At 38.3% G+C, this 26,852-nt stretch overlaps 1 protein-coding gene and 1 pseudogene across 1 annotated transcript in view; one reads left to right on the top strand and one right to left on the bottom strand.

The window, feature by feature from the left end:
* The window catches only part of C2H9orf85 (chromosome 2 C9orf85 homolog), a 191,046-nt gene that overhangs the window by 899 nt on the left and 163,295 nt on the right, over positions 1-26,852 (bottom strand). The window lies entirely within an intron of this gene.
* On the top strand, positions 11,742-13,710 carry LOC140847703 (ribosome maturation protein SBDS pseudogene; annotated as a pseudogene).

The raw sequence follows: 26,852 nt of genomic DNA, 5'->3' as shown, positions 1-26,852 counted from the left end.
GATTATCTGCGTATTCTGGTTCCCATAGGGGTATGTCTGCCAGGGGGCAGACGGGTTGTCCTTCTGCATGGAAGGAGTAGTTGGAAATATTAAGGGGCACGGCGGCCAGCAGTGGGCACTGTAGTGATGCACACAAGAAACAATTGGCGGTGTTAAGGGTGTGGTTGAGAAAGATGGTGGTGTCCTGAATGAGCTGTAAGGAAGAGTAGAAGAAATGGGAAGAGGGGCAGGGATAAGATGAAGAGGCGCCATCAAGTGTTTGGATAATGACTTTTTTGGAATGTTTGATATCTGATGCAACTTGAGAGATCTGGGAATGAGAGGGAACATACTTTTGAGAGATATGAAGGGTACCATGGGCAGTCGAGGACCCCCCATAGTAAACTGAGGCTGTGACTCCGGCGGCCCATCGAGAGTCCCAGGGATCTGGGATTGATAAGAAGAATGAGCCATTGGGATATTTTATGAAACGGTTGGAGGAGTAATACTGTGGGTACTGGAAGTTACCCATGTAGTGAATGGCGCAAGACCAGTAGGGACATCTCCCATAAGTGTCTGGCCATCACCTGCAATAGGCTTGTTTTTGGTCATAGAGGAAGCAGAGGTAGGGAGAATAAGGGTAGCTGCTAGTGAACACTTCGGTGGAGGGAGGAAAGTGGAGGTACAAAGGCTTAGAGCAGCCTTCCAGAGGGCAGTCTGATGTGGCAATGAGGGCAGTAACTTTTGTTTGATGCTGTGTGTAAGTCTGTCTAACTTTGAATCGCCATACAAAGGAGGCTGGGGTGGTGGGGAAGACAATAGGAATGAGGAAAAAAAGCGAGAGAGCAGTAAAGGAGGAAAAAGTCATGATTCGGGTATGGATGGCAAAGGGGGTGAACGGGATTTTGGAGGAAAGAGGACAGTAAGGTCAGGAGTCTGGAGGGAGGGAGAGTCTGTAAACTTTTGTAGGTTAAGAGATCTTTTAGGTGATGTGGGGACAGAATGGTAAGGGGTGCCCTGAATGTCGGTTTATGAGCTTCCTTCTGCAAGAGCTGTCTAGCGGCTAATGCTCGTAGGCAGGGGGCCCATCCCTGAACTGTGGGGTCTAATTGCTTGGAGAGATAAGCTACTGGGGCAAAGGATGGGCCATAATATTGGCCTAGGACTCCTAGAGCTTGACTGGACCTCTCATGAATGTATAATGAGAAGGGCTTTGACAAATCAGGAAGATGGAGAGCTGGCGCTTCCACAAGAGCTTGACGGAGCTTAATGAAGGAGTGTTGGGGTGAAGAGGATAATGGTTCTTCAGGGAGGCCCTTGCTGAGGTCGTATAGGGGTCTTGCCAACAGAGAGAAGTTAGGGATTCACACTCTAAAATACTTAGCCAGGCCTAGAAAGGAAAGGATTTTTGTCTTGGTTTTGGGAACGGGCAGGTCAGAGAGGAGTCGTTTTCTGTCTAAGGTAATGGACTTTCTTTGTTGAGATAGAAGGAATCTGAGGTAAGTGACAGGAGAGGAAGAGATTTGAGCTTTGACAGGGGATACTCGGTAACCTCGGGAAGCTAGAAGGTTAAGTAGGGAGGCAGTGTCAAGTTGAGACTGTTCCCATGAGGGACTGCAGAGTAGAAGATCATCTATGTATTGTAATAAGGTGGACTTGGAATGATCATGATGAAACTCTTTGAGGTCCTGAGCTAGGACCTGTCCAAAAATATGGGGACTATCTCAGAAGCTTTGTGGCAAAACTGTCCAAGTGAGTTGTTCAGAATGTCTTTGTATGGGTCCGTCCAGGTGAAGGCGAAAAAATCTTGGGAGGAGGGGTCCAGAGGGATAGGAAAAATGCGTCTTTGAGATCTAGGACTGAGAAGTGGGAGGCTGAGGCAGGGATCTGCGATAAAAGGGTGTATGGATTTGGAACTAAGGGATGGATAGGGACAATGGCCATGTTGATGAGGTAAAGGTCTTGGACAAGGTGGAAAGATCCGTTGGTTTTTTTAACAGCTAATATGGGGGTATTAAACGGGGAGTGAGTGGGTCTGAGGTAATTTTTGTTTAAGAGATCTTGAATGATGGGTTGGAGGCCTATGAGGGCTGAAGTGGTTAGGGGGTATTGGGCCTGACAGATATACTGAGAGGGGTCACGTAATTTGATAGAGGCAGGAGGACATAGAGCCATGGAGGGGCTTGTAATGTCCCAAACTTTGGGATTTACAGGGTGTATGAGGGCGGAACCGGAGCTTTCATTGGGTAGAGGGGGGTCGTCGGCTATGAGGGCCATCAGAAAGGGAGTACTGGGGGCTGTGGGAGTGGATATAGTTATGGAAACGTGGAGGAAAGAAGGGATGTCCCGTCCTAGTAAAGGGATGGGACACTGGGGCATAACCAGGAAGGAGTGGGAGAAAGGTATGGGATTGTCTTGGATTGTGCGTAAAAGGGGGTGGGGGTTTAATGGGAAAATCTGTTTACCTCCTACCCCGACTATAGGAGTAATGGCAGGCATGGTAGGGCCCTGGTATTCCCGCAAGACTGAGAAGGTGGCTCCTGTATCTAGTAGGAAGGAGATGGGGTGACCGTCTACTATTAAAGTAACCCTGGGCTCCTGTTTGGTGATGGAAATGATCGGGCGAGAAGCACCTGGGCCCCGTCAATCTTCCTCTGCCAGCTCCACTACGGCGGGCTTAGGATGGGGGTTGTTCATCCAGCCTCCCCTTCTGGTGGTTGGGCAATCAGACCCCCAGTGGCCCTTTTTGTGGCATCTGGGGCATGGGGTGGTAGGAGATCTGGAGGAGGGGCACGCCCTTGACTAATGTCCCTCTTTTCCGCACTTGAAACAAGCTCCTGGGGGGGGGGGGTCTTGTTTGTAGAGGGGCGCCCAGGTTGTGGTTTTATCAGCTGGGCCAACATTTGGAAATTGGCCTGATCAGCCTTTTGTTTATGGCGCTCTTTCTCCTCCTCCCGGTTATGGAAGACTTTAAAGGCTACTGTTAGGATCTCAGTCTGTGGAGTAGCGGGGCTCTGTTCTAACTTTTTGAGTTTAGCTTTAATGTCGGGGTAGCTTTGAGCTAGGAAGTATGTCATAAGGACATGTCTTCTGTCAGGCGTTTTTGGGTCAAAGCTGGTATACTGTAATAGGGCTTGAGTGAGTCTGTCTAAGCTACGTCCTGGAGGTGGGGGCGATAATTTTGGGAGGCCCTCAGGACTGAGTCTGAGGGGGACTGAAGGGTTCTGGCTCAGTCTGTGGGGGAGTGACGCGGTCTAGCTGCGCCTAGTTGAGCAGGTCTTGAAGTGCGGAAGGGGGACAAAGAAAATAAAGAAAGATAGAATCGGACTCACGTGTCACCAGCCAGCAGCCTAGCTGCTTGCCTCTGCTGTTCTAGTTGGGCTTGAACTCATGACTCTGAGGTTAAGAGTCCCATGCTCTACTAACTGAGCTACAGCAGGGTTCCAGTTAAGTGCTTATGGAATGCGTAAACAGAATGTTCTTTGTTCTTCATTCCTGCCACATCGGCAAGTGGGGGAAGGGCATAGCTAGAAGCAGGGGCGGTGTTTCTACACATCTTCAAGGTTTCCCTATTTTCAGAGTGAGGAGTCTTGGCTCATCTTCGAGGACAAGATATGTTTTTGTGGACAGATAACTTCAAAGGACTGCACCGGTTGTTCTCTAGCTTGTGCTTTCCCATGCTGTGTTCAGACATGGGGGAAGGTGCTTTCCCATTCTCACTACAAACATGTGAGAAGACAAAGGCGGTCCCTAACAGGGGAGAAACAGGTGATGAGGGCAAAGATGGAGGAGGCCCCCGGGACCTAGTTAAAGGGGGGCTGAAAGGCTCAGGCTTAATCTGCGGGGGACGAAGGCGGAGGAGGTAAGATGGGGGAGGAGATGGTGGGGGAGGAAGGGAGAAGGACTGTTATAGGAGAAGGGGAAGGGAGAGAACCGGAGGCTTCTGCGGGGGCAGCAGCTTGCAGGCTAGGAGAACTTGGGAGGGGGCAGGGGTAGGAGGAGGCGGAAAGCTTCAATATAGGGAATCTCCTTCCATTTTTTCAGGCGCTGGCAGTAGTTAAAAAGATCGCGAGTGATGTTAGGATCAAGAGTTCCCCCTGTGGGCCATTGGTTGTTATTGTCTAGGGGGTATGTCGGCCAATCTTGGGAGCAGTATTTACAGAGAAGTTTTGGTTTTATATCAGGTGTCAGGGAGAGGGTAGCCAGATGCTTAAGCAGGCATTCAAGAGGTGAACTTTCAGGGAGGGACAGTTCTGGCTGAAGGACAGAGAAGGAGACAAACAGGGGAAGACGAATGGAGATCCTCGGACTGGAAGCAGACTGCAAGGAGACAAAGGGCATCCCCAATGATCCTTGGTGGTCTGCAGAAACTCGTATACGAGTTGGAATTTCTTAGGAAGTGTGGGTCGTCACCCAGACGTCCCTAAGAAGGCAGAGGGCCGGAGTCACGAGGTACCTAGCACTAGGAGTTTTCGGCAGACAGAACAGATTTTGGCGGATGGAACAGAAGGAGGGGTGGGGGGGGAAGGAGCGTTCTCATCCGCAAAGGAGTCACCTCTTTATGGCTGTTGGAGGAGGGGCCTGAGGGTCTGCGCAGCCGTGAAGGCCTGAGGCGGGGATTTATGACTGTCGGAGGAGGGGCCTGAGGGTCCACCGCAGCCGTGAAGGCCTGAGGCGGGGAGAGTTCCCTCATCCCCGAGTGTCAGGGCCTTGCCGGACGATCACGGTCAATTGCACTGCGATAGCTCAGGGAAGAGTGGCCCACCCCGGGGGAAAACTTACCTAAAAGTCAGAGAGGAGTGGTGAGTGTGATGAGCCAGCGCCGGAAGAAGAGGACGAGGGCAAGCTGCTGCTGGTGTCGGGGGGAAGACGGGGCCCAGTTGGGGTGTCCCATCTCCCGGGTTTCGGCACCAATGAAAGGAAAGGAGCGACACACAGCAGCAAATCCCCGGAGAATTCCGCTTTATTAGGGAAAGGTGCTGGGTTATATAGGAAGGGGCATAGGGTGATTGAGGTGTCACTTCTACAGGGCTGGTGGCTGTTGGTTAGGTGCTGGGATTGGGAGGGGGGCGAGAGGTGACTGGGCTTCAGGTGGCGCCAGCGGGAGCCGAGGACCCCGAAGAGAAGCTGGAAGTTTGCCATCTTACTGGTGGGGGCCCTTCATTGAGAACCACTGCCCTAGACCAAAGATTGGCAAATTTTTCAGGGGCACATAGAAATATTCTAGGCTCTGTGGGCCATTTAGTCTGTATTATAACTACTCAAATTTGTTGTAGGTACAAATCAGCCATAGACAATATATAAATGAATGAGCCTACCTGTGTTTCAATAAACTTTATGAATATTGAAATATGAATTTCATATAATTTTAATGTGTCATGCATTACTCTTTCAACTTTTTTTAAGCATTTAAAATATAAAAAACATTCTTATTCTTAGCTCACTGGCCACAGAAAAACAGGGAGTAGGCTAGATTTAGACTGCTGGCCATGATTTTATTGACCCTTACCCTTGACTATAAGCCTTTTCTGTTATACGCTTGGTATTTAATAAGTTCCAAATAAATATTGGTTAAGTAAGCAAATTAATGAGTAAGTGAAAATAACAATAGACTGAATTTACTGCTTCACATATTTTTATCTAAAATGTGGTGTCTTTTTCCCCCTTTGGTAAAATTTTAATCTCTCTAGGTCTTATTCCTCATCATACTATAAAGTGTTAGACAGGATCAGTGAGCAGTTTTCAAACGAGGTTCCGTTAACCCTGTGATTCCCATATGTGTACTAGGATCCAATGTAAGGATTCAGTAAATGGAGAAGAGGTAAAATTGGTGGGAAATCAGGAATCCCTTATATTTATGTCAATTAAAACAGCTTCACCATTATCGCTGTTATATATTTGTCTCCCCCAAAATAGTTCATTTGAAGAAAGATTTTTTTTCTATTGTTTTATTTTGTTCTGAAAATACCAACCAGTGTAGCTGATGTAATTAGGCAAGAGGATGAAATAAGAAAAATAAAAATGAGAAAAGAAGCATTTAAGTTATTATAATTTATAGCAGATATGATTTCTTTATCTGGAAAAGTTAGGAAAATGCACTGAAAAATGATTACAAAAACAGAAATCAGTAAAATAAGTGAAACTATTTTTTCCTACATTTGGAAACAATTAATTACAATAATACACATACAGACACACACACACACACAAATGATAAACTAAACAATATAAATGCAACATACATGTGAAGAAAACTTAAAAATACTATTCTAGATCAAACATTCAATTTTCTAACATTATTAGAAAACAAATAATCTATAAATGTCAACAGTACCTTTTTTTGCACTAAACAAACAGATTCTAGATTTTATTGAGGAAAAAAACAGTCAAAATAGGTAGGAAAAATCTGAAAAAGATTAATGAAGACAAATCAATGTTTAATTATATATGAAAAGATTTATAAATCGGTAAGCAATTTAAACAATTTAGTAGTGGTACCTGAAGAGACAGGTCAATGGAACAGAATGAAGAGCCCAGACATAGGCTGAGATATATGTGGGAATTTAGAATATGATAAAGGTGGAATTTTAATTCATCATCTAAGAAATGGATTATTCAATAAATAATGATAGTACAGTACAACTGGCTAACCATCTGGCAAAGAGTAAAATTGAATTCCTTCCTCAATTCTTACAAGAAAATAGATTCCAGGAAGAAAAGAATTAAACCTAAAAAATGAAACTATAAATGTACTAGAATATGAGAGAATGCTTTTATAAGAGTTGAAAAGGCAAGACCTTTCTAAGAAAAAAACAAAACCTAAAAGATATTAATTAACCTACTAATAAAAAATGTAAATTAAATATTTCAGCATGAAAAAAAACACCATAAACTATGTAACGAATCAGGGAAAAATACTTGCAGTGCATTAGACAGAAAACAGGTTAACTTCCTTAAGGAAATTAATCAACTTATTAATCAATTGGACCAAATCAATAAGAGAAAAATTAACATCCCAAAGGAAAAATGATCAAATAACATAAAGAGAGTTCATAGAACAAAAAATACAAATGGCTTTTATAATGAATGAAAAGCAAATTGCACATAAAATGGCACACCAGTGTGTTTCACTTATGGGCAAGGAGGGGACACCCTTACAGCACACTGTGTAGGCAAGAATGTTGTGAAGCAGGCATTATCACACATTTTTTTGAGGAAGTATAATATGGGACAAACTCTTTGAAGTCAATTTGATAGTAGCTATCAAAAGTTAGACCCAGCAATTCTTTTTCCAGGAATATATCTTATAGATTTATTTACACACATGAGTGAACTTAGAATGATAGCCATTGTAGCATACTTATAATAGAAAGAGATCAACACATAATTAAATGCCATTAAGAGGACTTTACTTATGGAACATCAATTGACAGGGAAATTCTGCAGCCATTACAAAGGGATAAGATAAATCTGTATCAACAGATATGGAATGGTCTAAAAATATTTACACAGGAAAAAAAATCATAAAACAAACAAGAAACATTTGGGATAGGAAAAAAAAAATGGAGAGACCAGCCCAAACCCACATACCTAAGTCTTGATAAAAAGCCTTGTGACTCAGACCAACGGCTCTGTAAAGTTCCAATATGTCTTGTTTTTCACATCAACCTATTGTTGTAACACATTTTACAGCCACCCCAATCCAGCTTTAGAGATCCCTTGGTCAGACAATAAGGACCTTATCCTCATCATACTTAATTTCCTACCGTTGGTGGAGATTTTATATGCTACTGCTGCATGAGATGATGTTGCAACATACATGTATGTAATCTAGCTGCATGTGTGCCAATTGAAACCCTCCCTATTTATGCTAGATGACCTAATAACTAATGAATAAACATTTTCACTCCTCATAATAGGAGCTATCCTGATTCTTCTCAGGGATGACTCTCTCTTGAGCAGCCCACCTTGGTCTATCAAGGTGTTTCTGTTTCCTCACTTTTCTATTAAAGTGCACTGTTTGCTTGCATACTTCTAAGTCTTGGTGTTAAACTGTTTTAATACATGAAGATAAGGACTGAGGATCCTGTTTTTTAGTGTCCACCAGTAACACAGTGAAGTGTAATTTGTAGACTTCTAGTTGTTTTAAAAAAAAGAAGCAGGGTATGTACATACATGTGTACATTTGTATATTTATATAGACTATCTCTAAGGCTACACAAGAAATTGATAACAATGGTTTCCCTATAAAGAAATGAGCTTCCCCAAATTATTTTTTCTCCCATTACCTAATCTCCAGTTATTCCTTGGTAACAGAACCTTAAATTTTAGATATCATCATGGCCAAATGGAATAAAGATGATATTCCCAGCTTTTTTTTGCAAAGAGGTGTGACTTAGTTTTGGCCAGCACTGCATCACTTAAAAAGGGATTGAGCTCTTCTCCTCCCCCACTTCTTGCTGGGCAGATTGTAGACCTGTATCCTGGAACTAAAGCAGCCTACTTGAAACATGAGATAAAAACCCTATTTTGACAATAGCAAAGCAACAGGCAGGAGTCAAGATCCCTGAAAATAGTGGCCTCCCCATGCCAGATTTGAAATGCTTGCCTCTGAACTTTGTTTTTGTGCGGGAGAAATAAATTTTTATCATGTTTAAACCATTGGTCTGTGGGCATTTATGCCATTCATAGCCTAACTGGTTTAAGGAAAGGAGGCTGGTGATTCAGGAGCAGAGTGCTGGAAAGGAAGAATTTTCCTCTACCATTCAGTATTCTTCTAGCTGGTCTCAGATTCAAAATGACATGAGACAAACTAATAGGAGAAAAAAATTGAAGTTTAATTATGTATGTATGAAGGAATCCATAGAAATGAGATTCCAGAGATAGGGAAAATGAGGCACATATGTCGTCCTGAACTAAGAAGAGGGTAAGGATCTGAGACATCAAAGGAAAGGAAGGCAATTCACAGGAATATGAAAGAGTAGATGCTTGATAAACAAATATTTGCAGGGCCACACAGAAACAATGAGACATCACAGGAAATTTAACAGATTTGCTAAATTCCTCCTGGTCTACCACACCTAGTTTATTTTATAATGTACTTACTATGGTGATAGCTCTCTTCCTGGAGCAAGTCCTCCTTCTAACTCCTTTTTATGCAGTTGGGGTGGGGGGGATCAAGTTTCTTTCTGAGTCTTTTGTGCCTTGTTTTCAGCTCTGACATAACCTGCATGTCAGAATGGCACATTTTGAGGTGGCCTGCCCTTGGCCCCTACAAGGGGTGGGGAGTAGACTCCTATTACTGAGTCTATTTTACAGTTTAGAAATATGCCAGAGTATAGACAGAACCACTGCTGATAGCCCCTGCCTGCATAGCTCTCTGCCTGCGAGCCAGGTGGAACCTCAACCAGGACAGGGGAGGGAGGGCTCTTGACACTGATCAGGAAATAATTCAAGATTGTGTCGAACAACTGCAAGCAAGAGAGGAATTCATTTAAGTGAGAGTAGTGGCAAATGTCAGAACTGCACAGGGCCAGGAAAAGTGACCCTCTTATTTGTGCTCCATGTAGGTGGCAGAAAGCAAGGAAGAACAGAGGGAGAAGAGAAAATTCATTGAACTCCTGCCTCACATAAGGCAAATCCCATGCCAACCCCTAAAGTCAGGGTCGCCAGGCGTCCCTGTTCACTTGATCTGTGTAGCACATGAATTACATCCCTGTCCCCTGAGAATTTGGATGAGCTGCAGAGCACTGGATGGAGTGACTTTTAAGTCCTGAGAACTTCCCAAAGCAAAGGAAAGGAGATTCTTGGGGACAGGCTGCTAAAGAACGTGACTGACAGTGTCAGAGTCACTCAGGGGATGGGAATGTGCAAGCCCCTTCGTGCTCAGAGGTTCCTGCAGCCACTTCCCTGCTGGTCTGAAATAAAGTAAAGAGAAAAGAATTCTGTTTAAGACTAGAAAGCTGAATGAACAGCAAAGTGACAAAGACACTTGCACCAGTGGTGGATGTAGGTGGGTTCTTGAATTTGTCATGAGAAAGAATTCAGAGACAAAGTGCAGTGGGCTTAAGCAACAAAATGTTTATTTAAAGAGACAGTACACACTCGGAGGGGCGTACAAACACCCTCACAGAGGAGGTGCACTTTAGGAGCTTGGGGTTCATATGGTCTTTTGAGTAAAGGTTGATATAAAGCATGATGTATACAAGTGATTAACAATTCCTTTGAAGTTTTGTCTTAAAAACAGGGTTATTTAGGTGACTGAGTTGATTTGGATCTCAGCATTCTTTACTCACATAGGTAGGTTCATTTATACTGCAGAGGTTTCTCTTATCCTGTTACAAAGGTTACAGGTTACAAAATTACTTAATTGATTAAGGGGCTAGAAGAAGAGGAAGAACAGCATGTAGATTAAGGTGAAGAACAAACTGGGCCTTTTCAAAGACTAAGTAGATTTTACAATGGCATGACTTTGTCCCATTTCCCTGCTCTATCTCAGAACCATGAAAAGTCTTTATAAAGGGCTTTCTTTTATCTTTCCTTGAGTTTCTCTAAATTTTGAAGGACTATTGAGATATATTTATTCCTTAAAATAATCAGTTTCAGGATATTTTATTCATTCAAAAAGCCTAAATGCCCACATGATAGATCAAATAATTTCTTACTGAGTATTCTGAATATAAGACTCTATAAAAATAAGAGGTGGGTGTTTGTGTGTGAGCAGTATGCAAAGAAAGGAGAGGAAAATATTCATTTTCGCATACCTCAATCTCATTTGGGTTCTTCCTAATTATAGATACTCTAGGCTTAGGCTTTTTATATTATCATAAATCAAGTTGTTTGTTACTGGATCAGTTCCTAGCTGGATTCATCCCAATGCCCTGCCAGGAGAAGCAGCTATCTTATTTAATTTAGATATGCTGGCGAGACTGCCAAACATCAATGAGGACCCAGGAACATTCTCAAACAGAAGGCATGATACAGAGGAAACAATGCCAATAATCTCTTTACTTTCAATGTTGATTTATGGATATTGTTTTAGGAGAGTCAAAGGAAAGAAAGTGAATTTGGGAACACCAACCAGGATGCTGGAAGTCAGGATGCCTTCTACTTGTGTAACAACCTTACATCCTTTAACAACCTTACCTTGTTTACTGTGCTTTTCCTGGGAACCTCCCACACAACTACCATACAAACAGAACTACCATACAACATAGCAATTCCATTTCTGGATATTTATCCAAAGAAAATGAAAACACCAATTCAAAGAGACATAGGCACTCTTACGTTCATTGCAGCATTATTTATAATAGCCAAGATATGGAAGCAACCTAAGCACCCATCAATAGATGAATGGATAAAGAAGACATATATATATAAACTATTTATTCAGCCATAAGAAAAAAGAATGAAATCTTGCTCTTTGCAACAACATGGATAGATCTGGAAAGTATCATGCTAAGTGAAATAAGTCAGACAGAGAAAGACAAATACCATATGATTTCACTTATGTGTGGAATATAAAAAACAAAATAAATGAACAAACAAAACAGAACAAGAACAGATTCATAGATACAGGAAACAAACTGTTGCTACCAGAGTTAGGGACGGTTTGGGAAGGCAGCTAAAATATATGAAGGGGATTAAGAGGTACAAACTTCCAGTTATAAAATGAATAAGTCTTAGGGATGTAATGTACAGCAAGGAAATATAGTCAATAACACTGTAATAATTTTGTATGATGACAGACGGCAACTAGCCTTATCATGGGGGTCATTTCATAATGTATAAAAATATCAAATCACTATGATGTATACCTGAAATTAATAAGATATTGTATGTCAGTTATACATCAATAAAATTAATAAAAATAAAAGTGCAGTTCAACAATAACAACAAAAGGCTAATTATAAGAGGAGGGAGAGAACATGGTAGAGAGGACAGGAATAGAAGACTATCTTGTTTTGTAGATTTAGCTTTAGATCTAAATATTTTACATAAAAATAAAAAGAAAATTAAGTAATAATAACCTCTGAGTTTAAAAGTAACAGGAAATAAATGAACCTACTTATATGGCTAATTAGAGAATATTCAGAAAAGAAAAATTATATCAAAGAATTTGAAAATACAATAACTGTATATTCCTAAGAGTATACATTAAAGATATATTCTAAAGACAGGAAGAACTTGGGGGAAAAAAAACCTGCAACTATTCTCAGTAATCTTGCTGTAGGCATTAGTATCAGAGTTGCTTTCTGAGATGTCTGCGTGTTTTGTATGGGGAAAATAAAATGATGTCTAATTAGGCTGGTATCACAGAGAACTCAAAATTTTGGGGTGTGTCATTACCAGGAGATACATATGCATAACTGTGAAGTTAAATAAAAACCAAGTCATAACTTGGAATTGACAGTATAAGTAGGAAGTCATGATGTATTTTATCTCAACAAAAAAGAAATAAATCCCCACTGAAGAGATAAAGAACCAATGACCAACCCAACAGCTATGAGCACCCCTAGTGTCCAGATTATAATCTCTAAATACCACTTTTTGAGCAACTAAGGGCACTTTGGAAAATGATTAATTCTGGATCTAGAGTTGGAAATGTAAAATATTGAACATCTTGTTATTCAAAAAAGCCGTGAAGCTATTAAAGACAACCAAGGTTGTTTTGAAAAGTACTCAGGAGTCAACCTAAATGAACTCTGCTGGGCTAAAATAGGAGATTTGAGCATCAATAAGCAAACCTCAGTTGATTGAATTGATACTTTAAATATATTTAAAACAAGAGTTTATAATCATACTAAAACTCAACCGATTGGTCATCTTTGAAAGATACCAGGGAAATATCATTATTTTGAAATCTGATAAATTAAGGGATAAATAGAGCCCAGACAGGAGTACTGCCATTTTGAATGAGCCTGCCTGCCATCTGAGAGAGACTAGGTTTCATTTTATGTAGGCCACAAGCATTTTCCGGAGGACATGTCAGCAAGCGACAAGCCCACCTTTTCCCTGACCTGTCCCCTCAAAAGCCCACCAAAAAACCCTGCCATAAAAAGCCTCTTAGCCTCTAAGAGATGCCTTCTTTGTTCAGCTCGCCAGAACAGAGAGGTCCCTCTCAGGTTTAGCAATAAACCTGCTTGGACTGTCGAGTTTGTGTCTTTTCTTTTCCTTTTAGTCAGCTGGAGGAGCAGTGTGGAAAAAGATCTTGAATAAGTTCTACTGACCCACTCAACGTTTGTAAATGTTTCTAAAGATCAGGTTGCAAAGATCGAAGATCTGATCACATTTGGAACAGACGATGAGACTGAAATCTATAAACAGATTGAGACTAAGGGAAAGGTTCAGGCACAAGATAAAGAATGGCAAACGCAGCTACAGCAGGTGTTTAGGGACATTGCAACTACTGTAGCTGACAAATGGGTGACACCTGAAGTGTTTGGAAGTGATAACGCAGTTAAGGGAGAAAATGGAGACAGAATGTGCTCACCTGAGACTCGGGTTCCTTCTTCCAGCAACTGAAGCGAAGAGGCTGAAAGGAAAGCTCAGGCCACTGATGCAGATCACAGAAGGAGAGGACTACAGTCAACAGTTAGAAATTGTGTGTCTGACTGACCCAGGCTGCTTCAAGAAAATTGGTAAGCTAATAAAAAAGGAGACAAAGGCAAAGGTTCCCTGGAAGCACTCAGTGTGGAAGATGGGAAAGAAGGAGATGAGAAATTTGAATGATATTCATCAATCACTTCCCCTATGAAACACTAAAGCATTTTCATTTCCCACAGTCCTCTGTTCTTTCTGTAGTCTGCCAAGTACTTGCTCAAACTGACTTTTCCATTTGTGTTAAACATGTACACAAAAACACTGTCCTAAGTAAATCTTATAATATGAGGTTAATTTCATTTTAATTTTAAAGTGAAGTTTCAGACAAAATGAAAAATCCAAGATGCAGAGTCCAGAGTAGCATTTTATTGCTGTCTTATGCCTTTGTAGCTTTCTAAGATAAAAGTTATTTGAGGCAACTCCTGTGAATAAAAAGCTAGGTTTTGTGCATTATAATAAGATAAACTTGGGAGGATATGTCTGTATGACAAAAAGGGAGAAAGAAAGGGAGTATTTGCTGAAAAGTGAAACATAGTGTCTCATTTCTACTTAATGAAATGTATGTTTAGGAGTAACTATACCATGGTCTAATATAAGGCTTGGATGATGACTTTCTGGTTATCTGAAAAATAGGTAAAATGAGACTGTGCAAAACTTAAATAATATTCACTGAGCAGGCTGCCATAACCTATTCTGGGTAAAAAGTAAAGTAATTTATTTCTAGTTCTTGAAGTTTATAATATATATTAATGTAGCTAAAATATGTAAATAATAAAGCCACTATTTTTATTTTTAAAAACACTGAAAAAAAATTTTAATAGGCAATTAGTTCAATGTGAATGTTTTATATGATACTGATGAACTACTATAAATTTATTTATATGTGATAATGGTATTGTGGGTATATGATACAAAGGGAGTCCTTATTTTCTGGACATACATTGAAATTTCTACAGAGGAAATTATATTATGCACAGTGTTTACTTTAAAATAATCTCAATGAGAGAAATCTTCTGCATCCATGGATATTTTATTGCCCTTGTCTAGCTTGGATTAATACTTAGCCTATAGGCACACACCTGATCATCTACATTTGCTTTCTTACAGCACTAAACTATGTTTTCTACCTTTATCTTGCAGTGCCCCTACCTACCACTTCAGCATTTTATTTAAAAAAAAATAAATAATAATAATAATAATAATAAGGGAGAAATGTGGGATTCACATATAAATCAAGTATAAAAATCAAACGAATATTCATATTTGACCTGATTGTTTATAGTTCATAATGCATGATCAAAACTGAAAGTTTCTGTGATGAATGCCCTTGTACTGTTCACCATGTCAGAACTTATTCACTATGTAAGAACTTGTACACCATGTAAGAACTTGTTCATTGTGCTTCAGAAGATCCAAGACTGATGAGAATTAGGCTTGGGGTGGATTAATGATTGTGCATTGAGTCCCCTGTACAGAATTTTATTGTTGTTAATTGTTAACAACCATTTGATCAATAAATATGAGAGATGCCCTCTCAAAAAAAAAAAAATAAAATAAAATAAAATAATCTCAATGAGTGGAGAGTTGACGGACTACAGATAAAAAGGGCTTGACCAGTATTTTTGAAGCTGAATGATAAATATATCAGGTTCATTACACTTTTTGCTCTCCTCTTGTATATGTTTGAAATTTCCTAAAATTAAAAAAAAAATTTAACATGCATATTTATGAAGGAATTTGAGGAAATCCAATTGGTAGAATCATAGAATTCTCTAAGTTCCCCTTTTTACTTTAATCTTTTCCCTAAATAATCAGCTTTTGGTGGGCAGGTCTTATGCATCTTAGTATACTTTGGTCTTAGCACAGTGACTAGCATGTAGTGTCACTCATTAAATGTTTATGGAATGATAATAACCACACTTAGCATCAGTAGCAAACTCTATTACTCTGGTCAAATTTGTTAGTAACGTGTAAGTTTATGAGGCTTCTGATGTTGTTTGTAAGTGTTAGCAATAAAAAGCCCCTGGCAACCTTCCTGTGAATAAGGATGGATACACTCCACATTAAATGTCACACCATCTAAGGGCTTCCTACACCAAGTCCCCAGAGTAGCCCTTATATCAAACATCAGCTGTGAACAGGCCTCTCTGCTTAAGTGTCCTATCTTGCATGTACCTCCCAGAAAAAACTGAAATTTTGGCATTCTTCTTCTTGATGAAGTTTCAAGGCTTTGGCCAGATGCTAAGTTTCTCAAAGTTTTGCTCCAAACTCACTGAATTTCAGCACTGCCTAGTACACAATTGTTAGTGGGAGACAAGAGGAAATTCAGCCAGAACCTGAAGAAAGAAATTATATGGGAAACAGAACCTAGATGTAAAACAATAAACTATATAGGTGTTTCCAGAATTTTAAAAGGAAACTTTGATGTCACCATTAAAACCTAGGCATGCTTGTCAAAATTCCTTACTCTATGATGGGCATGTGCAATGGGATGATGACAATCTAAATTTAGAAGAAGAAATTTACATATGGAAACAGTGACTTGAATTTCCTTCCACCTGAAGGTAAATCTTATTAACAAGAAATGGTTTGCAGAGGGTAAAACAGACATGTTATAAAGGTATCCACCTGTGTTTCTGAAGGGCTTTGACAGCAACAGATGGGACGGCAGGATGCAGAAAGCATCAGGCCGTAATTGGACATTTAATTGATCTGGTGACTTTGAGGTATCAAAAACATTGGAACACCAAGCATTATGGAAAATATGTTGGCTTCCTCTTTCCAAGATACTCTTGGCTACTGAATTGGTGTTCTTGTAGAGACATCTGCTTGTAGGTGATGACTGAGAAATGGAATAAATATATAGCATAAATCTTCTGCCCCCGATTCCCTACTCTGCCAGCCATTACTAGTACATGGGGGTGTTAACTTGGTAGCTATCCCAGATTTCAGAAAGGCAGACATGGTTTTCAGCTAAAAATGGTGACTGTAGGATACATTTAACCACCCTTTATTCCATGCAGCTTTTCTATTGAAATAACCTATAGATATTATAAACAGGAAACTTGTTCTAGCAATGCTGGTAATTAAGAAATGAAGGAATCTTTGCTGAATATAATAAAGATAAGACCATGAAGAGAAGATCTATCACCCTGGTTTCTTTGAAGTCTGGAAATTAAATAAAAAGAGACCCCAGCAAAATCTTACTATAACTTTCATTGCAGTAGCAAAAGCTGGAGGTAACTATAGGTCACTAGTGACCTGTGAGGGGCACATACAAATCAGCCCCCAGCTCTGACACCACATGTCAGAGCCACAAGGAACAGGGATCTTTGGGGTCTTTCCAAATACCTAACTCTGGACAGGGACTGCCATGCTGGGGAAAGAACAAAGAGGTTGCATAGCTCTCTCCAAATAAAGGCAACCTTCCAGAAAAATGGTGGAACTGCTGCCCCAGCTACCCTCAAGCTTGGTTGGTCTGGAACTTTAAAGCCACATAATCTGTAGAAGAACTTAAACCACCAGTACTGGACAAACCCTGACCTCCCTCTTTAATTCAGTAAATAACTGCAAACAGGAAAAAGTAGTACAAGTCAAAAAAGGTATCAATCTGAGTGATAGGATCTGAATAATGAGATTAAATATTCCTTTATCAAATTTTGGAAATTCTCTGATTAGCTAAAGAGGATTCTGCACTCTGGACACCAGAATAGGCAGTAAGTAAAAATGAAAAAATCTGAAATCAGAAAAGACTGAGAAAACAGAAAGATTAGTTGTCAGGTTTCAAGCAAATCAGTGAGTCAGAACCTCAGCCCCAAGCAATCATCCCAGAACTTGGGGGAAAATGATTAAAAAAGAAAAAAGGTGATAGAAGAGCTGTGGAGAATAAATCCAAAAGACCCACTATATGTGTAATAAAACTGAAAGTGTTTAAAAGAGATAATATATAACTTTCATATTTTGGAGAACCTGAAAATATTTGATAAATTAACTTAGAGGCTAGACTGTAGAGGTGAACTGCTAGAAAGACTAAACAAAATTATTTTTCAAAAGCAAAATACACAAAATTATCAATCAGGTTTACAAAATTTATGTGCAAAATTTATCATAGATTTGACAGACATTATAATTTTAAAATCTGTTGTATATATATATCTGGTAATATATTTGAAATTTTAGAGAGGAAAACATAAATCATAAATATACACATGAACAAAATATAAGTGATAAAAATTTACTTCAAAAGTGATAAAACCTTGAGTATTTAATTTTTATAAAAGGAAGTTAAAAACAAGTAAAACAACTTGTCCATTTATTCTTCTTGTAAGAGGCAAAGCATGAATTTGAAATTTCAGAGCATCTAAAAAAACATGGAAAGCTTCACAATTCATTAAGAACTTCTACAATGTTGATAGAAAACCTAACTAAAATAGCTAACACACACACACACAGACACTGTGTAGAATAATTTAACTTAATATAGATGTAAAAGCCAAAATAAAACACCAGAAAATTGAATACATACTAAAATAAAATAACAATACACCATAACAATGTTTATTTTGGTAATGCAAAGATTATTCACTCTTTAAATATGTATACTATTATATCAGTATATCAAAGAAAAAAGTCCCATGATGATTTTGTTTTGAAATGTTTGATTTAGATTTAGATTTGATATATCTTTCAAAGGCATTTGATATAAATCAACATTATTTTCTGATGAAAACTGTAAACTAAATTAAGACATGTTGTTAATACAACTAAGACATTTTTTTTCCTCAAAAAAAGCAGTCAGGACCACAATTAAGTGAAACTAATATGTATTTCCATTGAAATGTGTAATACTTAATATTGTTCTCAATGTTCTTACAAAAGCAGTAAGACCAAAAGAAGTTGGTCAGTATCAAAGGAATTAAATTTTTACAACTATTAAATAAGCACATTTTAATCCTTGCCACCACCACTACCTCACTTTAAATCATGTTTTTTATAGCCTTTCACCCTTGAGTCCTATTGATTCAGGGCAGAAAATAGCTACTAAATTAGTGGTGCTAAATTCTTGTGGTTCCTACTTAAACCATGTCAAGAATTAATTCCTCTGAATAAAGAGTATACAGTCCCTCCCATAGGCTAGAAAGATAATACTGTTCACCACTATGGCTTACCCATGGATCTGAAATCAGTGGAAGTAAAGGGGAAGTAAAAGTCCACTTTCTTTTTTTCCACCTGGGATTAGGTTAGAAGATCAAGAGAAGAGAGAGGGGAGTGGTGTAGTCAGATGGCGACTTCAGAGTCCACCTCTCCAAGCTTTGCTCATTTAAAGGGATGCAGTGATACAAATTGCAGCAGTCATGAAGGACAGGGAGCTTGTTCCCTATCACCCCATTTAAGGTTCTAAGAGGAAGCCGTGCAGGATGCTCCATATCAACATCTGGCAGTCAGGTAAAACCAGCAGAGACAGACAGGGCTTCTATAGTATTTATGAAACCTAAGTCACTTTCAGTTGGAAGACATAATAAAGATGCTGTCAAAACATGATTATAATACATAATCCAACTTCAGAGATAAGGTAAAAAAAATGTACAAATTAGAATCAACAAAATATGACAGCACTCCTAAGCTGTCATGTCAGGTCACATCCTAATCTTCGCAGCCTCCATTTCTAAATCAACATTTGGCCTACAGGAGGAGTTCAATAAATGTTGAAGGAAAAGGGAAGGAGGTGGGGAGGGAAGGAAGCCTTGACTTGTCCAGCGTCTGAATGCAGTCCTCAGAACTATACATAACCTTCTTCCCTTTTCTTCTTTTAAATTCCAACTTTGGTTCATATTTTTAAACACTTCTGCTCTAACCAGCTCAGAAATCACCACAAATTCTTCCTGCTGGGGCTTTCAGCTTGCCTCCCTGTCTTAAACTATCTGAGATCCTACATCTATTCTCACTTGGCCCTTTCTCCTGCCCAAGGCATGCCTCAAAGCTGCTTTGCCCACACTGTTCTGGGGCCAATATGACGGCTGAAGAACAGAAGAAAAACTGGCCTCAAGGGAGTCATCTAAGAGTAAACTGCATTTGAACTGAGGCTTGAAGCATAAAAGGAATATACCAGTCAATCGCATAAGACAGGTAGAGGCACAGCAGCGTTTCAAATTCAGCATGCCATGTTGATCACTTAAAATCTAAAAACAATATCCAAGCCTTTGCTCAAAAATACAGCTTTTTATATTTTACACTATAATTTATGTTTCATGTGCATGAATGCACAATGTGTGTTCTTCTCACAGCTAGACTATTATTAGGCAAGATTTCTGAAGAGAAGGTCTAGGTGATTGAAAAGGTGCATACTTAACAGGTGACTGTCAAGCTATTTATAGAAGCAGCTCCCTTGAACCAACAGACTTGCAAATATTTCCACTCTTAGAAAATGCCACAGTCTGTTTTTCCTCCCACCTTGCTGGCTTCTTCTTGATCCTTTTAACTTGCAACATCTCCTCTTCCAGACTATTGAAATTTGGAGCGACCTCAGAATTCTTTCCCTAGCCATCTTTTCTTCTTTATGTGTTCTTTTTAATTTTTAAATTTTGAAATACTGGATAAGTTCAATAGAATACATATGACATTTTTGCAAGTTATGAAATGTAGTAAAATCAACCAGAACCAGAACAGGATGGGGCAGGTGAGGCATTTGTTGTGGGTGCAAAATTTAGGGGGGGCACCAAAGATACTCATATTTAGGATAAATAATACTTTAATGTAATATTTTAAAAATCAAAATTAATGTGAAAAAATCCACAATGAACAAAATATGACAATTTTAGATATAGACAGGATCTGACCCTGTACTTTTGTAAACCTTATAAAACTAAAATGTAAACTTTATAAAATTTAAATGTATTTGTCTAAGCCATGCTTTTTTCTTCAATTAATGTTAAGTCTCAAAGAGTCTTCCACTGCTTATGTGAGCACCGAGATTTCATTCATCTTCATGGCTCTCCAGTGTTTCATCCTATGACCACACCTTTATGTGTCCATTTTCCTACAGACAGACATGTGGGTTGTTTCTAGTTACTTGTCATTACAAACCTTGCTTCTGTGAACATTCCTGCACATGTCTGCTTCCCATAGGCTGAGAGGTTCTCTAGGCCCCAGAGTCTACACCTGGGAAGAGAACTGCTAAGTCACACGGTATGTGCGTATCAAAATTTACTAATGCCATATTGTGACCCAAAATGCTTGTCCCAATGTCTACCACCACCACCAAGAGTTTCTGTTGTTCCTCAGGCCAACAGAATATATAGCTCTTTCATTTTTGCTACTCTAGGGGGTGTAAAGTGATATCTCATTGATGTTTTAATTTGTACTTCCATGATCAATAATAAGACTAAACATGGTTTCATATGCTCATTGACTATTCATATTTCCTCTTTCAGAATGCCTGCTCATGTATTTTGCCCAATTTTATATTAGAATATAGTCTAATGGATATAACATACATACAATAATATAGAGAGATGTAATAGGCTATATATGCATATTTTGTTGGTCTTTAAATTTTTTAAGAAATTCCTCTTATACTCTGCATATCAATTTTTGTTGTATGATTCCAATGTCTTCTCTCAGTTTTTGGCTTGTCTTTTTATTCTTTTTCTGATATCTTTCTATTTACAAAAATGTAGTCACTGTTCTCTTTTACTATTATTACTTTATGTTTCTTTGCTCAAGAAACTATTTCCTGCTTTTTGTCAAAAAGAAAAATCTACATTTTCTTCAAACAGTGTTAAAGTTTGGGCTTTCAGATGAAAGTCTTGCAGTCATCTGGAATTGATGTTGGATATCATGTGAGGTAGGGATCCAACGTCAGTTTTTTCATTGTGCATAATCTATTGCTCCAAGAGCAGTTCCTAAAATTCTTTCCCAACCAGTCTGCAACTTCACATCTTCCATCTATCAGGTCTCAATATATGGGTAGGTTAATTTCTGTTTCATTGATCTCTTTATCTTTGTGCCAATGCCACCTGGTCCTAGAAAATATTTCAAATAAATTTCCACATCTAGTTGGGCACATCTCCTCACCCAGTTCTTTTCAAAGAGTACGCTGGCTATTTGTCCCTTTTAGAATCAATTTGTCAGGTTCCACTGCAAAAAGCTTTGGGAATGTAATTAGTATGCATTGATTCAATTTAGCAAGATCAGTTTGGCAAGGATTAACATCATTATGTTTGTCTTCATTAGTACGAACATGGTACATCCCTCCATTTATTTGGTTCTTAACTGTAAGTAGTGGGTTGAATAGTGGCCCCCAAAAGAGATGTCCATAACCCCTAGACCTTGTAAAAGTGACTTATTTAGAACAAGAGCTTTGTAATTGACTACCTCAGTGTAATGAAGTATCTCAACATGCTGTCACCCTGGGACTTAAATCTAATGGCAAGTGTCATAAGAGAAAGAAGAGAAGACACAGAGAAGACTGTGTGGATGTGGAGGCAGAAACAGGTCAATCAGCCACAAGCTAAGGAACACCTGGGGCTGCCAGAGGCTAAAAGAGGCAAGGAAGAATCCTCCCCTCAGAGGGAGCGCAGCGCTGCCAACACCTTCATTTCTGCCCTACACAACTGTAGGAGAATAAATGTTTTAAGCTGCTAGCTTTGTGGGAATTTGCTACGGCAGTCCTAGGAAACTAATGCACTTTCAGTGTTCAATCATTTTTTATAAGGACCTTGCCTATCTTTTGTTATACTTAGTGCCAAATTCCTGATTTTTATGGCTATTGTAAATAGCATCTTTTAAGATTTACATTCGTTAGTGGTTTATTGCTGATATCCTGGAAAGCAATTGATTTTTGAACACTGATCTTATTTCCAGAAACACTGTTAAAATCTTTTTCTAATAAAAATTTGTCAACATTTTATTACGATATTGCATGAATACATGGAAAAAATGCTCTTTGTATATCAGTTAAAATATTCCTTATAGGAAAATTCTCCAGAAAAGAGAATGGATTAGATACAAACAGAACAGTTTAGTAGAAGGTCGCAAGATTCTTGACAAGCAGTCAGCTCATAGTCAACTTTGTGTGTCACTAGTTACCCAGAACAAGTCTTCATTCTATCAAAATTTATCAGAAACAGGAGTAAGCATTATTAGAAATGCTCCCTTTTCCCAGAAAGAGGGTGTAAATTACAGCCTGTAAAAGGACTATGTCTCAGACCATTTTTTTGTTTTATGCTTGAATCATCACTTCACCAAACAGATCATCCAGCTTCTACTCTCCCTCATCTCCAATTTGTTTTCAACACGCAGCCCTATGTTAAACCACAATTTGAAGTCTAATCGTGTTATTCCTAATCACTAGCAAAAACCCCACTGCTTTTGGGTAAAAGCTAAAATCCTTAAATGGCCTATAAGGCCCTGCAGGTAATGGCACCTCTCTCCTAAGTCTCATCTCTCTTGGTAGTGCTCTGGGCAACAACCATACTGTTTTTTTTTTATTAAAATATCATTGTTATACAATCTATACAATCTTATGCAATATACTGGTTTTAGCTTAGCTTTTGAGAACCAAAATGCTCCCTTGTCTTGTCGAGTATTTCTGTAAGCTATTTCTTCTGCCTGAAATTCTCTTTCCCCCATCTGTCTCCTAGCCAACTCCTGTTCATCCTTCATAGCTCAGCTTAAAGTCACTTTCTTGGAGTCTGCCTGAAAATAAACAATAAATTAGAATTCCCTCTCCTTATTGTTTAACTCCCAGTATCGCTCCCTGCCAACACTCATGGATTTTTTTCCTATTAAATTTTTTAATTTTATTTTTTTAGTTACATTTACTGGAATTCACAAATGCATAGTCTTGTAACCAGTACCACAAACAAGATACAGAACAGTTTGACCACCCCTCAAAATTTGTTTATGCAATCTCTTTGTAGTCAGTCACTCCCCTTTATCCCGTGGCAACCTCTATAGTTTTGCCTTCTCCAGAATGTCACTTAAGAACAGTATGGTATTGGTGCAAAAAATGACATACACATCAATGTGAAAGAACACAGAGCAAAGAAATTAAACCCACACATATATGGTCAATTAACTTACAACAAAGAAGCCAAGAATATATAATAGAGAAAGAATAGTCTCTGCAATAAATGATGTTGGGAAAACTGGACAGCCACATGCACAAGAATGAAACTAGACCCCTATCTTACAACACATACAATATTAACTTAAAAGAGGTTAAAGACTTGAATATAAGACCTGAATCCATAACACTTCTAGAAGGAAACACGGGCAGTAAGTTTTTTGACATGGGTCTTGGAGATGATTTTTTGAACCTGACAGCAAAAGCAAAAGCAAAAGCAACAAAAGCCAAAATAAACAAGGGGTAGAATATCAAACCAACAAGCTTCTACACAAAAAGGAAATCATCAACAAAATGAAAAGGCAACCTACAGAATGGGAGACTATATTTGCCAATCACATATCTAATCAGGGGTTAATATCCAAAATACATATAGAACTCATTCAACAGCAAAAAAAAAAAAAATCTGATTAAAAAATGGGCAGAGGGTCCTCTTACAAAACTAAATTATGTTTTCTACCTTTATCTTGCATCTACCTACCACTTCAGCATTTTATTAAAATAATAATAATAATAATAATAAGGGAGAAATGTGGGATTCACATATAAATCAAGTATAAAAATCAAATGAATAATCATATCTGACTTGATTGTTTATAGTTCATGATGCGTGATCAAAACCGAAAGTTTCTGTGATGAATGCCCTTGTACTGTTCACCATGTAAGAACTTATTCACTATGTAAGAACTTGTTCACCATGTAAGAACTTGTTTGTTATGCTTCAGAACATTGGAGACTGTTGAGATATAGGCTTGGGGTTGATTAATGACTGTGCATTGAGTCCCCTATACAGAATTTTATTGTTGTTAACAACCATATGATCAATAAATACAAGAGATGCCCTCTCAAAAATAAAAATAAAAATAAAAATAAAAATAAAAATAAAAATAAATAAATCAACTATTTTCATCAAAAAAAAAAAAGGGCAGAGGACAAGAACTGACATTTTTCCAAAGAAGATATACAGATTGCCATGAAAAGATGCGCAACATCACTCAACATCAGGGAAATGCAAATGAAAACAATAAAATAACCACCTCACACCTGTTAGAATGGCAATTATCAGGATGACAAGAAATAACAAGTGTTGGTGAAGATATGGAGAAAAGGGAACCCTTGTGCACTATTGGTGGGAATGTAACAGTGTGGCTACTATTGAAAACAGCATGGAGGTTCCTCAAAAAATTAAAAATAGAACTACTGTATGTTGCAGCAATACCACTTCTGGGTATTTATCCAAAGAAAATGAAAACACTAACTTGAAAAGATATATATGCACCCATGTTCATTACAGCATTATCTACAACAGCCAAGATACAAAAAAAACCTAAGTGTCCATTGATGTGTGAATGGATAAAGAAACTGTGGGATATATTTATACAATAGAGTATGATTCAGCCACAAAAAAAAAGAATGAAATCTTGTCATTTGTGACCACATGGATGCATCATTAGGGCATTATGCTAAGTGAAATAAGTCACACAGAGAAAGACAGCTATCATATTATTTCTCTTTATATATGGAATCTAAAAATAAAGAAGTTACTTTTTTTAAAAAGCCAAGCTCACAGATACAAAAAATAGATTGGTGATTGCCAGGGGGAGGGAGTTGGGGGTGGGAGAAATGGGTGAATTATTTTCATTTCTGTTTAAGTAAATTGAATTTTTAAAACAACACATACATACCATTTTATTAATAAAGTAGGTACCTATGCAACCATCATCTGGCAGGAGGACGAGGGGAATTTCCTCATGCTCTCTTTTTGTAGTCAGTCCTTCCGCTCCCCAAACCCTTAGCAACCGCTATAGTTTTGCCTTTTCCAGATTGTCATTTAAACGGTACAAAAGAATAGCCTTATGGATATGATTTCCATCATTCAACAAAATGCAACTGAAATCCATTTGTATTGTCTGTGCATCAATTTTTATTGTTGAGTAGAATTCCATTGTATGGATTTATTGCAGTCTGTTTATCTATTTGCCAAATGAAGGCCGTCTGCATTGTCTTTAGTGTGAGGCAATTATGAACAAAGTTGCTATAAACACTCAGATTTTTGTACAGGTTTTTGTGTAAACATATATTTTCATTTCTCTTGAGTAGGAGTTAGATTTCTGGGTCACATGGTAATTGTACATTTATCTTTATAAGAAACTGTCAAACTATTTTCCAAAGACACTGCCATTTCACATTCCCACCAGCAATAAGTGAGAATTTCAGATGCTCTGCATCCCTGTCATTACTTGGTATTGTAAGGTTTCTTTGTATTTCATTATAGCCATCTAATAGTGTGTACTGATATCTAACTATATCAGTTTCAATTTGCATTTTCAATTTGCATTTTCCTATTGACTAATGATGGTGAGCATCTTTTCATGTGCTTATTTACCATCTCTATATCTTCTCTGAGGAAATACCTGCTCAAACTCTTTGCTTATTCTTTTTTAATTGGGCTGTTTTCTTCTTTTTTATTTATTTATGTTTCTTTTTGGGGTTGCTATTTTCTTATCACAGAGTTTTGAGAATTCTTGTATTTTCTGAATACAAGTCTTTTTCAGACATGATTTGCAAATATGTTCTAGTTTACGACTTTATAGTTGATTCTTGAAACTATATTTTAGAGAACAAAGGTTTTTAGTTTTGATGGTGTCAAATTTATCAGGTTTTTTTTTCTTTTATGAATCATGCTTTGGATATCCAAACTTTTAATTCACAACCACAAAGATTTTCTCCTATAGCATAGTTTTCCGGAAAATGTATAGTTTTATGTTTTATATTTAGCTCTATGACTTATTTTCAGTTAATTTTTGTAGAAAGTGTGAAGTATGAGCTTAGGTAAATTTTTTTGCATGGATATAGTTTTAGCACCATTTTTTGAAAAAAGCTATCCTTTCTTGACCTTTGTAAAAAGCTACTCGACCACATAGGTGGGCTTATTTCCTTTCATCATAGTCGAAGAGCCTATTTTGTATGATTTCAATTCTTTAAAATTGTTAAGGTTTGTTGCGTGATTCATTATATGGTCTGCCTTAATGAATGCTCCCTGCATACTTGAAAGAATCCACCCCTTCTGATTTTCTGTCTACTTGTTACACTGATCAAGAAGATTTAACTCTTGGTGTTATTATTTTAGTAGTTCCTATAGTGA

This window comes from Manis javanica, chromosome 2 (genome assembly GCF_040802235.1).
Source record: "Manis javanica isolate MJ-LG chromosome 2, MJ_LKY, whole genome shotgun sequence".
NCBI classification, from domain to species: Eukaryota; Metazoa; Chordata; class Mammalia; order Pholidota; family Manidae; genus Manis; species Manis javanica.
The sequence above is the reverse complement of the archived record's forward strand: the minus strand, read 5'-3'. Positions and strand labels throughout refer to the sequence as shown.